This window comes from Rutidosis leptorrhynchoides, chromosome 8, assembly GCF_046630445.1.
Source record: "Rutidosis leptorrhynchoides isolate AG116_Rl617_1_P2 chromosome 8, CSIRO_AGI_Rlap_v1, whole genome shotgun sequence".
Lineage (NCBI taxonomy): Eukaryota > Viridiplantae > Streptophyta > Magnoliopsida > Asterales > Asteraceae > Rutidosis > Rutidosis leptorrhynchoides.
In genome coordinates, this window is record NC_092340.1 from 102,848,631 (window position 1) to 102,865,706 (window position 17,076).

Here is a 17,076-nt window from a genome sequence, read left to right on the forward strand (position 1 = left end):
AGGGGGACCCCGAAGAGAAACCAAACAGGTGAACAACTTAAACCCAACTAACCTTCATTAAAGGTCACGAAAATGGCGGCACGATAAGGAAGATTAGCTGGAAAAAATGTTGTTGTCAAAGAAAACAAAGGGAACTAAAAAGAAGTCCAAGACACTAGTGCGATGTTAGTGGCCGAAGGAGGGAGAAACAAGGTTACAAATCCATAAACAAGCTTGAACGAGGGAAGAGATGGTAACAAAGTTAGGGTTGTTAGATAGTTACAAAGAAGATCAAAACAAAAGAAATAGGGCTGTCGCATTTTGGCTTGTTCTGTCGCCAAACGCGACAACAAAGGACGCGGTACACTAGCCTCAAACGCGACAGATGTGACAGAACGAGGTGTCTGAAGGTGTAACGTTTGAAGTTGTTTTGTCGCGTTTTGTTACAGTTGGTCGCGGATCGCGATAGGTCATCGTGAAACGCGATGACGTGCATAGCCAGCAAGTTATTCGATTTGTTTCCTAATTTTGATTAGCACTATAAATATACCTATTGTAATCTGTAACCCTAAGCATGAAAAATCAATAAAAAAAAAGCTCTCTAGTTAGCCGTGGACTAAAGCAATCACACCGATTGCATATAACCACGTAATATCTTGTATCATTTACTTTTCTTGTTGTTATTCTGTCCGTTTGTCGTTTGTAGGATCACAATCTTTAGATTGGTGGTCGTTGTTGGGTCCATAAATTCCTAACAACTGGTATCTAGAGCACAAGGTTCGTATCGGGCACGATGGGGGACGAAGGAAAGTTTAGGATTGATCGGTTCGATGGGAAAGATTTTGGATTTGGGAAGATGCAAACAGAAGACTATTTGTACCAGAAAAAATTACACTTACCACTTGAAGAGAAGAAGCCTGATAGCGTTAAACAAGAAGATTGGGATCTCCTAGATCGCCAAGCTTTAGGGGCGGTTAGGATGTCTCTTGCAAAAAACGTTACTTACAACGTTATTAACGAGAAGACTACGTTTGGGTGCTTAAAGGCACTTACAAACATGTATGAAAAACCTAACGCTGCTAATAAGGTTTTTCTCATGCGTCAATTGTTCAACAAAAATATGAAAGAAGGTGCGTGTGCTGCAGATCATATCAATGATTTTAACAATCTCATTACAAGATTGGCCTCGGTGGAGATTGTGTTTGATGATGAACTTCAGACACTGATTTTTCTTTCGTCTTTGCCTGAAAGTTGGTCGAGTACAGTTACTACAGTTAGTAGTTCCACAGGAACCACTAAGCTCAAGCTTGAGGGGATTAAGGATTTGATTCTAGGGGAAAAAACTCGTAGGAGGAATTCCGGAGAATCATCGGGGTCGCTCTTAAATACCGACAGGGGCAGGAAGAACGATAAGGGTACGAAGAAGGGTAAGAAATTCAAAAATAGGTATAACTCTAAGGACCGAGAATCTGCGGTTTGTTGGAATTGCAATCAAAAGGGTCACTTTAGCACTCAATGTAAGAATCTAAAGGTGGATAAAGCTAGGGTGAACTTCACTTCCGAGGATACGGATGACTCTTTGGTGTGTTGTGTTGAAAATTTGGTTGAAGCTTGGATCATGGATCCGGGCGCATCATTCCATCCTAATCCTAGTAAGGAGATGATGAAGAATTTTAAGGCGTATCAGGGGAAGGTGAGATTGGCGGATGACAAACGCTTAGACATAAGAGGCATTGAAGATGTGACATTGAAGACATCCAATGGTTCCAATTAGACTTTGAAAAATGTGAGGTATATTCCAGATTTGAAAAGGAAGCTTATCTCTATAGGTCAATTGGATGAAGAAGGTAATCATACTACCTTCGGTGATCGCAAGTGGCGTGTTCAAAAGGATGGTCAAGTCGTGGTTTTGGGACATAAAAGGGGAACTTTATACATGGTCGAGGTATTCGATGATGATGAGGTTAATGTGACAAGTAATGTAGGGGCCAATTCTACTCTATGGCACCGAAGATTAGGGCATATGAGTGAGAAGGGGATGAAGTTGCTAGTTTCTAATGGGAAGATTCCGGGTTTGAAGAAAGTGGATATCGGGTTTTCTGAGCCATGTACTATAGGGAAACAAAAGAAGGTATCATTCGGGAAATCGTGATTTGCGCCAAAGAAGGAAAAGCTTGAACTTGTTCATTCCGATGTCTATGGACCTACAACGGTTGAGTCGCATGGTGGTTCCCGCTACTATGTCACCTTCATTGATGACTCCACTAGAAAGGTATGGGTTTACTTTCTCAAAGTTAAATCTAATGTGTTTTCTAATTTTAAAGTGTGGAGAGCTGCTGTTGAAAACGAGACTAACTTGAAAGTTAAGTGCTTGAAATATGATAATGGATGAGAATACAGCAGTAAAGAATTTAAAGACTATTGTGCGGAACATGGTATTAGTATGTTGAAAACTGTTTCAGAAACACCACAACACAATGGGGTTGCCGAACGCATGAACCAGACGCTCAATGAGCGGGCTAGGAGTATGCGGTTACATGCGGGTCTACCAAAGATGTTTTGGGCAGATGCCGTGAACACGGCTGCTTATTTAATTAATAGAGGACCCTCAACACCGTTAGAGTTTTGAATTCCAGAGGAAGAGTGGACCGGTAAAAAGGTGAGTTTGGCTCACTTAAGGGTTTTCGGTTGTAATGTGTATGTGAAAACCAAAGACATTGACAAAGACAAGCTTGAAGCTAAATCAAGAAAGTGTACTTTTGTCGGGTATGGATTGGATGACATGGGTTATAGGTGTTGGGACAATGTATCACACCCCCAATTAGGGCCTGGGTGAATGTGACATTAATATCAAATAAACCAACATATTATAATATACGAGAACAATACTAAATGATAAGAATAAACTTTATTGAGTATGCAGCGAAAAATGAATGTTGTTACAATAATGGAAATTACAATAAAGTAATTGTTTCAAATGCAAGAATAATAAATGCGATATCTCTTGATCCTAAGTCCAAGTAACATCACATAAGCAGTAAGTAAATAAGCTTGATCAATCAGCACCTGAGACAAACATGCTAAAGTGTCAACCAAAAAAGGTTGAGTGAAGTTCATAGGTTTAACAAATAAGTTTGACCGTTGTTTTAGACCACAAGATTTAGTTTATAAAGTTGATCTCGCAGGGATCAAAAAGTTATGCCAATTCGTGATATTTAGACTAAACATTCAAAGTTTGCCCCAATGACAAGTTGTGTCTATACTTGTCGGTTTAATTTCATTATTAAGTAATACAATGACTTGGTCAAACGTATCGGGGATGTTACTCCCGATAGGCCTACCCCCAATAATTAAGAATGCATTTAACGAGTAATTAAAAATATCAATGTAGGGACTTAGTCGGACATAGCCGGGTATAGCATAGTTTAACAGTTGGTACTTGTGTCTAAATCGTAAAAAGTAAAAATAGCATGTGTCTCACCCCAAAAAGTTAAATAAGTTGCTAGCAATAAAGAGTGGGGCTATGAGTTCACCTTAGTAAGTAGGAGAAAGATCGTTATTCCTCGGAATAGGAAGTTTGGATGGATGAGCAGAAAGTCAAGCTAATGACATTTAAGAGTAGTTAAGTGTTTTGCCCAAATTTAAGTTTAAGTATGCAAGTGTTTTAAGTATAATTCGTTTTACTAAGTTTCCATTCTTAGTATGTTTCCACATTTAGTAAGTTTCCACCTTTAGTAAGTTTCCACTTTTAGTAAGTTAGCGTTGAACACTAGTGAGTTGTCCTTAATAAGTCTACCACCTATTAAGTGTGAAGATAACTAAGTGTATGATTACTATAGTCGGGTTTGACATTGTGCACCATACTCAAACATCTATTCCACAGCCGAGTCACCAGAATGACCAATTGTTACTGGTTGGCCCAGATTTCTTGACCAAAATCTAAGTTTGGCATTCGTAATCCACAAGCGTCCCATAGTGGTACCAAGGATCACCCTATGCCTTACGTAGCATTGACATTCGAGTAATCACACGTTATCGTGATTGACTATTGTAATCGTGTATTATACTATAAGTAGTATATTATAAGTATTAGTAATAGTATAAGTGTTAAGTAGTAGTATAAGTGTATAAGTGTTAAGTAGTATTAGTAATATAGTATAAGTAGTATTAGGGTTTTATTAATTAATTAGGTTTAATAAATTAAAGTAGTATTAAATGATTAGGGTTTATGTGATAAATGTTTAATAGTATTATTAGGTTTAGGGTGTAGTGAAGTAATGATTAGGTAATGATTTGAGTTTATTTAATATTTTAGGGTTTAGGTAATATTAGGATTTTATTAAATTAGGGTTAGTTTAATTAGGGTTTAAGTATTATATATATATATATATATATATATATATATATATATATATATATATATATATATATATATATATGTGTGTGTGTGTGTGTGTGTGTGTATATATGTATATACATCGTTTATATGTATATATATATATACTATTTTTATTTATTTTTTTATATATATGTAATCGTGTATATATATGTATATATTTATATATATATATATATATATATATATATATATATATATATATATTTTTTTTTTATTAGTAAATACATATATATGTAATGTGTATCTACTTTCCAAATATAACTACCCTAACACAATCTTAGTGAATTCTTAGGGTTTTTAAGATCTAAACAAAACCTTTTTTTATACATGTAGCCGTATGTATGTATATGTATATGCATATTTTATTTTATTTTTACATAAACAATATAGATGTTAAGATCATGCATGATTAATTATGATTATAAACATGAATCAAATGTAAGATTTAAGAGTTTTCGATCTAGGGTTTTTACCTTGATGAAGATTAATGAAGACTAACAAGATCTTTGAAGATGAAGATCAAAACCCTTGATGATCAAAGAACACCTTGAAGATCTTTGAAGAACGCGAAGAACACAATGAACAATTTGAAGATTACTTGAAGATCTTGATGATGTTGATGATTTTCGATGGGGGTGGTGGTGGTTTTCGGTTCTTGGCCGAATATAGGGAGAGGGAGAGAGATTTGAGAGAGAGATTTGTGAATGTGTTTTGGTACAAGATTAGCTATAGTCTAGGTCTCTATTTATAGGAGGGTTTAGATAATTCTAGAATTAGGGTTTAATTAGGAATTACTTTGGGAACAAGTTCGGTTAATGAGGAGGTGATGGGGTTCCTTTGGGCCGAAAATTAGGAGGACAAAAGGGTAATTTCCCCCAAGTTTAATCCTTGTACTTTAGATTAGCTTAAATAGTTCCTTAATTATCCAAGTTTAATTATTTAAGTGTACAAGGTTTAAGGTTATTTATTTTGTTCACAAAAATTAATAAGCTCATTATTTTTATCTTTTATTAACTTATCGTTTATTACACAAAGTTAATTATTATATTTTATAATTCTTAACGCTTAACAATCGTTAATTAAAGTTTAATCGTTAAGTTTAATTATATTGTTAGGCATTTAATATGGAAAAATATAGAATGGAAAAATGAGGGTCGTTATAGTACCTCCCCGTTATTAGAAACTTCGTCCCGAAGTTTTAGGTAGATTCCTCGTTTGCATCAGCAGTTGAGAAGAGATGGGGATATTTCCATATCATGTGGTCTTTGCGTTCCCAGGTATATTCGGGGCCTCTACGCGAATTCCAACGAACTTTAACGATAGCTATGTTGCTTTTACGCGTTTGTTTGACCTCTCCTTCCATGATTTCTATAGGTTCTTCAACGAAGTGCATTTGCTCATCAATGCGGATATCATCTAAAGGAATAACAAGTGTGTCATCAGCAAGACACTTTTTAAGATTCGAGACATGAAACACATCATGTACTTGGCTAAGTTCAGTTGGTGGTTCTAATCGGTACGCCACGGGACCGACTCTTTGAGTGACTGTGAAAGGTCCAACATATCGTGGACTGAGTTTGCTTCGTTTACCGAAACGGACAACACCTTTCTAAGGGGATACTTTCAACATGACTTTATCTCCAACTTGGTATTCTATGTCCTTTCGCTTCTTATCGGCATAGCTCTTTTGTCGGCTACATGCAGTTTCTAATCGTTGCTTAATCTGAACGATCTTTTCGGTAGTTTCATGAATAATTTCAGGACCAGTTAAATGTCTTTCCTCGAGTTCGTCCCAACACAAAGGGGATCTACATTTCCGGCCATATAAAGCTTCAAAAGGTGCAGCTTTAATGCTAGAGTGATAACTGTTGTTGTAAGAAAATTCAACTAAAGGTAAGTGTCTATCCCAACCTTTGCCGAAATCGATTACACAAGCACGTAGCATATCTTCCAAGGTTTGAATAGTTCGTTCACTTTGACCATCAGTTTGCGGATGATAGGCTGTACTCATGTCGAGTTGAGTTCCAAAAGTAGATTGTAAAGTTTTCCAGAATCGAGAAACGAATCGACCGTCGCGATCAGAAATGATCGAGATAGGAACTCCATGACGCGAGACAATTTCTTTAATGTAAAGCTGTGATAATTTCTCCATTTTGTCAGTTTCCTTGATTGGTATGAAATGTACAGATTTAGTAAGACGATCAACTATGACCCAAATAGTATCGTTACCGTTCAAAGTCTTAGGCAACTTGGTAACGAAATCCATAGTGATGCATTCCCACTTCCACTGCGGGATATTGGGTTGTGTCAACAGACCAGAAGGCTTTTGATGTTCAGCCTTGACCTTCAAACAAGTGAGACAATTACTAACATAGGTAGCAATGTCGGCTTTCATGTTAGGCCACCAGTAGAATTCCTTCACATCGTGATACATTTTACTGGAACCGGGATGAATAGAGTACCTAGTCTTATGTGCTTCATCCAAGACTAGTTCACAGAGATTACCGAAGCGAGGGACCCAAATTCTGTTACCAAAGTACCGTGTACCATTGACTTTCACTTGGAATTGGTTCTCAAAACCGATAGGTCCTTCACCTTCGATAAGTGTTGGTTTGATAGCTTCAAGTTGAGCTTCACAGATTCGCGATATAAGATTCTATTTGATTTTCAGGTTTAAAGCACGAACACGTTTAACATCGTCTTTTCAACTAAGAGCATCGGCAACTACACTTGCCTTGCCGGGATGATATTTCAGCTCACAGTGATAATTGTTCAATAACTCGAGCCATCGGCTTTGCCTCATATTCAGCTGTTTCTGATCAAAGATGTGTCGAAGACTTTTATGGTCAGTGTACACCGTAAACTTAGTACCAAATAGATAATGTCTCCATATCTTTAATGCAAATACCACGGCACCTAACTCAAGGTCATGTGTGGTATAGTTCTCCTCGTGTTTCTTCAACTGTCTAGATGCATAAGCAATAACCTTTTCACTTTGCATTAAAACAAAACCAAAGCCTTGCTTTGAGGTATCACAGTAAACAACAAAGTCGTTAGTACCTTCAGGTAAAGAGAGAATCGGGGTTGTGGTCAATTTCTCCTTCAGAATCTTGAAAGCAGATTCCTGTTCTTCGGACCACTCAAACTTCTTCCCTTTGTGAGTTAGCTTCGTAAGGGGTTTAGCAAGAAGAGAAAAATCTTTTATGAACATTCGATAATAACCGGCAAGTCCCAAAAATTGATGAATATGCTTCGTAGTCTTTGGTATCTCCCAGTTCTAAAATAGCGGTGATCTTAGCTAGATCGACATGTATTCCTTTACTATCAACAACATGTCCGAGAAATTGTACGGTTTTGAGCCAAAACTCGCACTTAGAAAATTTAGCATAAAGTTGTTCTTTTCGTAAGAGTTCAAGAATCATGCGCAAATGTTGCTCATGTTCTTTCTCACTCTTCGAGTAGATTAAGATGTCGTCAATGAACACAATGACAAATTTGTCAAGATACGGCTTGCAGACACGATTCATAAGATCCATGAATACGGCAGGTGCGTTGGTCAAACCAAAAGGCATGACACAGAATTCATAGTGCCTATAACGTGTACGAAAAGCAGTCTTAGGAATATCGGATTCCTTGACTTTGATTTGGTGATAACCGGACCTTAAATCAATCTTTGAGTAAACACTCGACCCTTGAAGTTGGTCAAATAGATCATCAATATGCGTTAATGGATATGGTTCTTAATAATAAGCTTGTTGAGTTTGCGATAATCAATGCACATCCTCAATGTACCGTCCTTCTTCTTAACGAATAGAATAGGAGCTCCCCATGGGGACGAGCTTGGATGAATGAAACCTTTATCCAATATTTCTTGGAGTTGGTTAGAAAGTTCCTTCATTTCGGAAGGTGCTAAACGGTATGGTGCTTTAGCAATAGGAGCAGCACCGGGAGCTAAATCAATTTGGAATTCAACTTGTCGAGGAGATGGAAGACCAGGAAGATCTTCGGAAAACACATCAGGAAAGTCTTTAACCACAGGTACATCTTCAATACACTTCTCTTTCGATTCGATCATCTTAACGTGGGCTAGAATAGCTGGATAACCTTTCATAAGGTATTTGCGGGTTTTAATACAGGAGATAATGTTGAGATTAGAACCACTCTTGCCGCCTTGAATGACTAGAGTCTCTCCATTTCCCAACGGAATGTTAACGGTTTTATCAAAACACAAGATTGCAGTATGTAATGGACGTAACCAATCCATTCCAACTACGACATCGAAACTTCCGAGATCGACTGGAAAAAGGTCTATCTTAAATTCTTTGTTGGCTAAGATTAGGTTGCAGTTTTTATAGATTTTATCGACTTTCATGATCTTTCCATTGGCTACTTCTACTAATCGTTTAGATTCTAAGGGTTGAGGCTTTTCAGTAAATAGGATACAAAATTCACTAGACACGTAACTTTTGTCGGCACCCGTATCAAATAAAATAGTTGCGTAACAATTATTGACAAGATACGTACCCTTGATGACCTCATCCTCATCTCGGGCTTCAGCAGCAGTAAGAACAAATGTACACCCCTTTGCAGCAGTAGTATTGGCTCCAGTAGTGGGATTATCTTTCTTCTTAGGACAATTTGGACTAATGTGTCCCTTTTCTCCACAAGTGTAACAAGTAGAACGAGCTTTGACAGGAACAATAGCTTTATCCTTTGGAGGAGTCTTACACGTCTTAGCAATGTGTCCCACTTTCTTACACAACGAACAAGTAGCAGTACACCGCCCCGGGTGATGCCTTTCACAACGAATACAAAAAAGATAAGTGCCCTTATAATTCGTCCTTGTATTATCTGCCAGCTTCTTACTAACATTCTGAGTTAAACCTTGAGATGGCTCAAACTTCCTTTTACCTTCATTGCTCTTAGTGTCAACCTGCTTAATAGCCGACGCCCTTCTTTTCTTGGCCAACATCAGATTTTGTGCCATGAGAATCACAGCATCAAGAGTAACCTTCTCAGCAGCAATAACATTCCCCTGAACATCCTCGGGGAGACCTTCAATATACCTTTCAATCCTTCTAGCTTCGGTAGGAAACATCTCGGGACACAAAGTAGAAAGCTCAAGAAAACGATTGGTGTAGCTTTCAATATCAGTACCCTTCACCTTGAGTTCCCAGAACTCGGCTTCAATTTTTTGAACTTGACTTCTCGGACAGAATTTATTAACCATCATGCTTTTGAGTTTGTCCCATGGGATTGCATTAGCATTGCCAATTCCCACGGACTTAGCATAAGCAGTCCACCAAGTCAAAGCATTGCCAGCTAATGAGCTAGTGGCATAATTGACCCGATTGTTATCTCCGCAGTTGCAAATGCGGAAGATGGACTCTAGCTTCTCGAACCATCGAACTAGTTCGACAGCCTCTTCATTTCCCTTGAAAGCGGGAGGATGGCAGTTTGTAAAGTCCTTGTAAGAACAAGGTTTCGGTTGAGGATTAACATTATTAGCTTGAGCGTTGCCTTAGGCAGCAGCAAGAAACTGTTGGAATTGTTCAGTGGTCAATACGATGTTGTTAACAGTAGGTGCAGCTGGACGAATCATGATGTCACTACATAGAAGTGAACATAAGTTTGGTAAGGTGACAAGTTATAAGTTTGGGCAATTATAAGTATGAATAAAATAAAGCATTGATATCACATGATATTAATAGAACACTTTATATTATTAGAACGAGGCATTGAATAAGCCTTTTTAATACACGATTTGGAAATAGAAATAGTTTAAGGCATAGCCTTTACATAGACAAGGAATTGGAAAAATAGTCTAGGAAATATTAAGATTGAAGTAATCTTCATATTTCTTCTTCTCATCCTCCACTTTCTTCATAAACTCATCAACTTTCTCGTTCCTCGCCTTTTGCTTCTCATAGAGATACTCGAGGTTATCATAGAGGTTAGTAACGCGACTGTTGACTGCGTTGTTATCGTACCCCTTTAGAGAAAGCTGCTTGTTGACTCGATTTCTTTCCATATCCAACCAGAAATCAACATTCTCCTTGAGATGAGCAAGCGATTGTTTTCCCCAACGGGTGTTATGTTCTTCCTCATACTTCACCAACTTTATCTCTTTCTTTAACTCCGCATTTTCCTCCACAAGTTTCTTGATCACTAGGTCCTTTTCATCCATTCGAGCCTCGATCTTTGTAATATGGCGAAGCAAACTATTGATGTTCTTTTCGGTAGTTGTTCGCAGATTCATGATTTCACACATGGCATCATGGTTATCGTAAGAAGGAGATCGAACTCTTTTTTTAGACGGGCCATCTTCATTAAAATTAGCAGGGCGTTTCCCCTTGTCTTCAATTCTTGGGGTTGGGTAGTAGTCGGGAGACTTAGGTAAAGTATTTGGACTATAGTTTGGCGAGGGAGGACCACCAAGACCATAAGGTGGGCTTTGGACTCGTCTCGAAGTTGAAGAGTGTCCAACACCTACTTCGGTGGTAGGGTTGAAGCGAGCCATTTCTTCAGAAGATTTAAAGAGAGTCATTTTATTTGGTTGATTAATGCTTGAGCTTGACATCCTAACATTAGGAAAGAGACTTTGATTAGAATCTTTGAGTCAAGTTTAGTAAAGCATATGTGTTAAGATTATAAGGCAATCCTAAGTGCTTTAAAGTCTAAGGAAGGAAAGGTTATAGTTTCCTAGATTGCTAAGGCACCCTATCTAGCAAATAAGGTACACATAAAGATGCAATCCTGGTTCTCTATAACAGCCTGGTTTGCTCTGATACCAATCTATCACACCCCCAATTAGGGCCTGGGTGAATGTGACATTAATATCAAATAAACCAACATATTATAATATACAAGAACAATACTAAATGATAAGAATAAACTTTATTGAGTACGCAGCGGAAAATGAATGTCGTTACAATAATGGAAATTATGATAAAGTAATTGTTTCAAATGCAAGAATAATAAATGCGATATCTCTTGATCCTAAGTCCAAGTAGCATCGCATAAGCAGTAAGTAAATAAGCTTGATCAATCAGCACCTGAGACAAACATGCTAAAGTGTCAACCAAAAAAGGTTGAGTGAAGTTCATAGGTTTAACAAATAAGTTTGACCGTTGTTTTAGACCACAAGATTTAGTTTATAAAGTTGATCTCGCAGGGATCAAAAAGTTATGCCAATTCGTGATATTTAGACTAAACGTTCAAATTTTGCCCCAATGACAATTTGTGTCTATACTTGATGGTTTAATTTCATTATTAAGTAATACAATGACTTGGTCAAATGTACCGGGGACGTTACTCACGATAGGCCTACCCCCAATAATTAAGAATGCATTTAACGAGCAATTAAAAATATCACTGTAGGGACTTAGTCGGACATAGCCGGGTATAGCATAGTTTAACAGTTGTTACTTGTGTCTAAATCGTAAAAAGTAAAAATAGCATGTGTCTCACCCCAAAAAGTTAAATAAGTTGCTAGCAATAAAGAGTGGGGCTATGAGTTCACCTTAGTAAGTAGGAGAAAGATCGTTATTCCTCGGAATAGGAAGTTTAGATGGATGAGCAGAAAGTCAACCTAATGACATTTAAGAGTAGTTAAGTGTTTCGCCCAAATTTAAGTTTAAGTATAATTCGTTTTACTAAGTTTCCATTCTTAGTATGTTTCCACATTTAGTAAGTTTCCACCTTTAGTAAGTTTCCACTTTTAATAAGTTAGCGTTGAACACTAGTGAGTTGTCCTTAATAAGTCTACCACCTATTAAGTGTGAAGATAACTAAGTGTATGATTACTATAGTCGGGTTTGACATTGTGCACCATACTCAAACATCTATTCCACCGCCGAGTCACCAGAATGACCAATTGTTACCAGTTGGCCCAAGATTTCTTGACCAAAATCTAAGTTTGGCATTCGTAATCCACAAGCGTCCCATAGTGGTACCAAGGATCACCCTAGGCCGTAAGTAGCGTTGACGTTCGAGTAATCACACGTTATCGTGATTGACTATTGTAATCGTGTATTATACTATAAGTAGTATATTATAAGTATTAGTAATAGTATAAGTGTTAAGTAGTAGTATAAGTGTATAAGTGTTAAGTAGTATTAGTAATATAGTATAAGTAGTATTAGGGTTTTATTAATTAATTAGGTTTAATTAATTAAAGTAGTATTAAATGATTAGGGTTTATGTGATAAATGTTTAATAGTATTATTAGGTTTAGGGTTTAGTGAAGTAATGATTATGTAATGATTAGGGTTTTATTTAATATTTTAGGGTTTAGGTAATATTAGGGTTTTATTAAATTAGGGTTAGATTAATTAGGGTTTAAGTATTAAATATATATATATGTATATGTATATATATCGTATATATGTGTATATAAATATATATATATATAGTATTTTTATTTTTATTTTCTTACATATATGTAATCATGTATATATATGTGTGTGTGTGTATATTTATATTAGTAAATACATATATATGTAATGTGTATCTACTTACCAAATATAACTACCCTAACACAATCTTAGTGAATCCTTAGGGTTTTTAAGATCTAAATAAAACCTTTTTTTATACATGTAGCCGTATGTATGTATATGTATATGTATATGCATATTTTAATTTTTTTTACATAAACAATATAGATGTTAAGATCATGCATGAGTAATTATGATTATAAACATGAATCAAAAGTAAGATTTAAGAGTTTTGGATCTAGGGTTTTTACCTTGATGAAGATTAATGAAGACTAACAAGAAAAAGTTGATGAACACTTGAAGATGAAGATCAAAACCCTTGATGATAGAAGAACACCTTGAAGATCTTTGAAGAACGCGAAGAACACGATGAACAACTTGAAGATTACTTGAAGATCTTGATGATGTTGATGATTTTCGATGGGGGTGGTGGTGGTTTTCAGTTCTTGGATGAAAATAGGGAGAGGGAGAGAGATTTGTGAATGTGTTTTGGTACAAGATTAGCTCTAGCCTAGGTCTCTATTTATAGGAGGGTTTAGATAATTCTAGAATTAGGGTTTAATTAGGAATTACTTTGGGAACAAGTTAGGTTAATGAGGAGGTGATGGGGTTCCTTTGGGCCAAAAATTGGGAGGGCAAAAGGGTAATTTCCCCTTTAAATTTCGGCTAGGGTTACATGGGATGGTTTGGAACTTTTTCACTTTAGTCCTTGTACTTTAGATTAGCTTAAATAGTTCCTTAATTATCCAAGTTTAATTATTTAAGTGTACAAGGTTTAAGGTTATTTATTTTGTTCACAAAAATTAATAAGCTCATTATTTTTATCTTTTATTAACTTGTCGTTTATTACACAAAGTTAATTATTATATTTTATAATTCTTAACGCTTAACAATCGTTAATTAAAGTTTAATCGTTAAGTTTAATTATATGGTTGGGCATTTAATATGGAAAAATATAGAATGGAAAAATGAGGGTCGTTATACAATGAGGCGAGGAAGGTGATTCGTAGTATAGATGTTACTTTTGATGAAAGCTCATTGTATGGCACCAAGGTAACGGTTAATTCTAATCATAGTCCGGTTATGCTTGATAAGTTTGTTGATGTGAATACAGGTTCTAGTAGGAGTTCGGGAACTATTGAATTTCCAATTGACGGTAAGGATCAAAGTGATGGAGATGATTCGAAGAGTGGTGCTAGCTCCGAAATGATGAGAGCTCTATTGGTGGGGATGATGGTGACTTAACTCGATCACCAACACCCGTTACTCCACCAATGAGACGCTCTAGTAGAACGCCCAAACCTACTGTTAGGTTTTCTCCATCAGCAAACTATTTGCTTTATACCGAGAATGGTGAACCCGAGAGTTATTTTGAAGCAAGACAATCTAAAGAATCCATACAGTGAGCTTGCTATGAAAAAAGAGATGGGGTCACTTATCAAGAATAAGACATGGTCTTTAGTGAAATTACCTCCAATGAAAATGGTGTTGCACGGTAAATGGGTCATTCGGGTCAAAGATGAGTTGAACGGGAAAAAGTGGTACAAAGCTCGATTGGTAGTTAACGGGTTTCAACAAAAGGAAGGAGTTGATTATAACGAGATCTTTTCGCCGGTTGTGAAGATGACTACTATTCTATTGGTTTTGAGTATTGCTGCTGCTGATGATTTACATCTAGAACAATTAGATATAAAGACCGCTTTTTTACATGGGGATCTTAAAGAGGATATTTATATGGTGCAACCAAAGGGCTTCGAGGTAGTTGGTAAAGAGAGATGGGTTTGCAAATTGAAGAAAAGTCTGTATGGGTTAAAACAAGCACCGCGGCAATGGTACTTGAAGTTTGATGAATTTATGACAATTAGTGGCTTTACAAGAAGCGAGTCAGATCATTGTTGTTACTTGAAGAGATTAAAGTCCTCCTATGTTATATTGTTACTTTATGTTGATGACATGTTGATTGCAGGATCGGATATGTTAGAGATCAACAAGTTGAAGAGAAAGTTGTCTCATGCGTTCTAGATGAAAGACTTAGAGGCTGGTAAACGGATACTCGGAATGAGTATTGAAAGGAATCGGATTGAAGGTACTTTAACTTTATCTCAAACCAAGTATATCGAGAAAGTGTTAGAGCATTTCAACATGGGTGATTCAAAGGCAAGATCCGTGCCTTTAGGCGGTACTTTAAAGTTAAAGAAAAGTCAAGCACCTACAACGGAAGTAGACAAAGAGGAGATGGCTCAAATTTCATATGCGTCGGCAGTGGGTAGTATTATGTACGAAATGATTTGTTCAAGACCCGACATAGCTTATGCAGTGGGAGTTGTGAGTCGGTTTATGTCGAATCCGGGTAAAGAGCATTGGGAAGGTATAAAGTGGCTTTTGTGCTACTTGAAAGGTACTTCTAAAATGGGGTTGCAATTCACTAAAGGTGATTCCATTTTGAGAGGGTACGTTGATGCTGATTTGGGTGATTGTGACGATTCGGGTAGAAGCACTACGGGGTATGTTTTCACGGTTGGTAAGATGGAGGTCAGTTGGATGTCCAAACTTTAAAGTTGTGTTGCGCTGTCAACAACGGAGGCTGAATACATGGCAGCAGCAGAAGCTTGCAAAGAACTTGTATGGTTGAAGAATTTTATGATTGAGTTGGGATGAGTTCAACAAGATTATGTCTTATACTGTGATAATCAAAGTGCTATTCATTTGGTGAAGAACCCGGTGTTTCATGGTCGTACGAAACACATAAAGCTAAGGTATCATAAAATTCTCGAACTTATTGAAGATGGTACTTTAGTTGTTAAGAAAATTCCTGGTGCGGAGAATCCTGCTGATATGTGTACTAAGGTGGTTACGATCGGGAAGTTGAAGCTTTGCATAGCTTCAACTGGTCTTCTTGTTACTTGATGAAAGAAGACGTCAACTAGAGAGTTCTAAGGGTTATTGGTATTGATTTCGACAAGTAGTGTTGAAGACCTTGTATCGAAAGTCTGCTCTTCCAACAATGTTGAGTTTGCGTGTCCCATGTTTGATTGGCGGTGTGAGAGGTGGTTCAACGTTCTTGGTTGAAATGGTTAGTTTTGGGGTTGACGAGATTTCTAGGTTTTTGTTCTCCTTTGAGTGGGAGATTGTTAGATAGTTGCAAAGAATATCAAAACAAAAGAAACAGGGTTGTCGCGTTTTGGCTTGTTCTGTCACCAAACGCGACAACACAGGATGCGGTACACTAGCCTCAAACGCGACAGATGTGACAGAACGAGGTGTCTGAAGGTGTAACGTTTGAAGTTGTTTTGTCGCGTTTTATTACAGTTGGTCGCGGATCGCGATAGGTCATCGCAAAACGCGATGACGTGCGTAGCCAGCAAGTTATTCGATTTGTTTCCTAATTTTGATTAGCACTATAAATATACCTATTGTAATCTGTAACCCTAAGCACGAAAAATCAATAAAAAGGCTCTCTAGTTGGCTGTGGACTAAAGCAATCACACCGATTGCATATAACCACGTAATATCTTGTGTCGTTTACTTTTCTTGTTGTTATTCTGTTCGTTTGTCGTTTATGGGATCACAATCTTTAGATTGGTAGTCGTTGTTGGGTCCATAAATTCCTAACAAGGGTTATGAGAGGAACTCCCGCGAGCTTTTGCCCAAATTAATTTAGATGGGATTTAGAGATCTTTTTTAGTAGCTTAGTGTTCAAATGATATATATAGTAACATTTGTGTAGCCATTACAGAAACAACTAATCAATATCTAAATCCATGCATCTATATAATAATTAATATTAATCTATATAATAAAGAAGAATAATCATGATATAATTCTATATATATTCAATTAGAGAATGGATGAACAATAACTCAATTGATTTGTGATTTTAATTTTTGATGATTTTAGATTATAAATATATAACGATCGATTTTTAACACGTAAGCTGTTTTGGCCGAGTGGTTGTATGTAAGGCTTTTAACCGAAAGGTCAGATGACCGAAAGGCTTTTACTTGGGTAATCTTATATTCAAATTTCAAGTAACAAATCATATGAGTTTTATGGAAGTTAGACTTACATCTACATGTATGATGTATTTTAAAATGACCGACTCTCTTACCCCATTAAAAAATTTCTATTTAAACCCTTTTATTTTTTATTTTTATTTTTTCCTTAACCTTTTTTAGAATATTTTTTATACTTTTTTTAAAACTT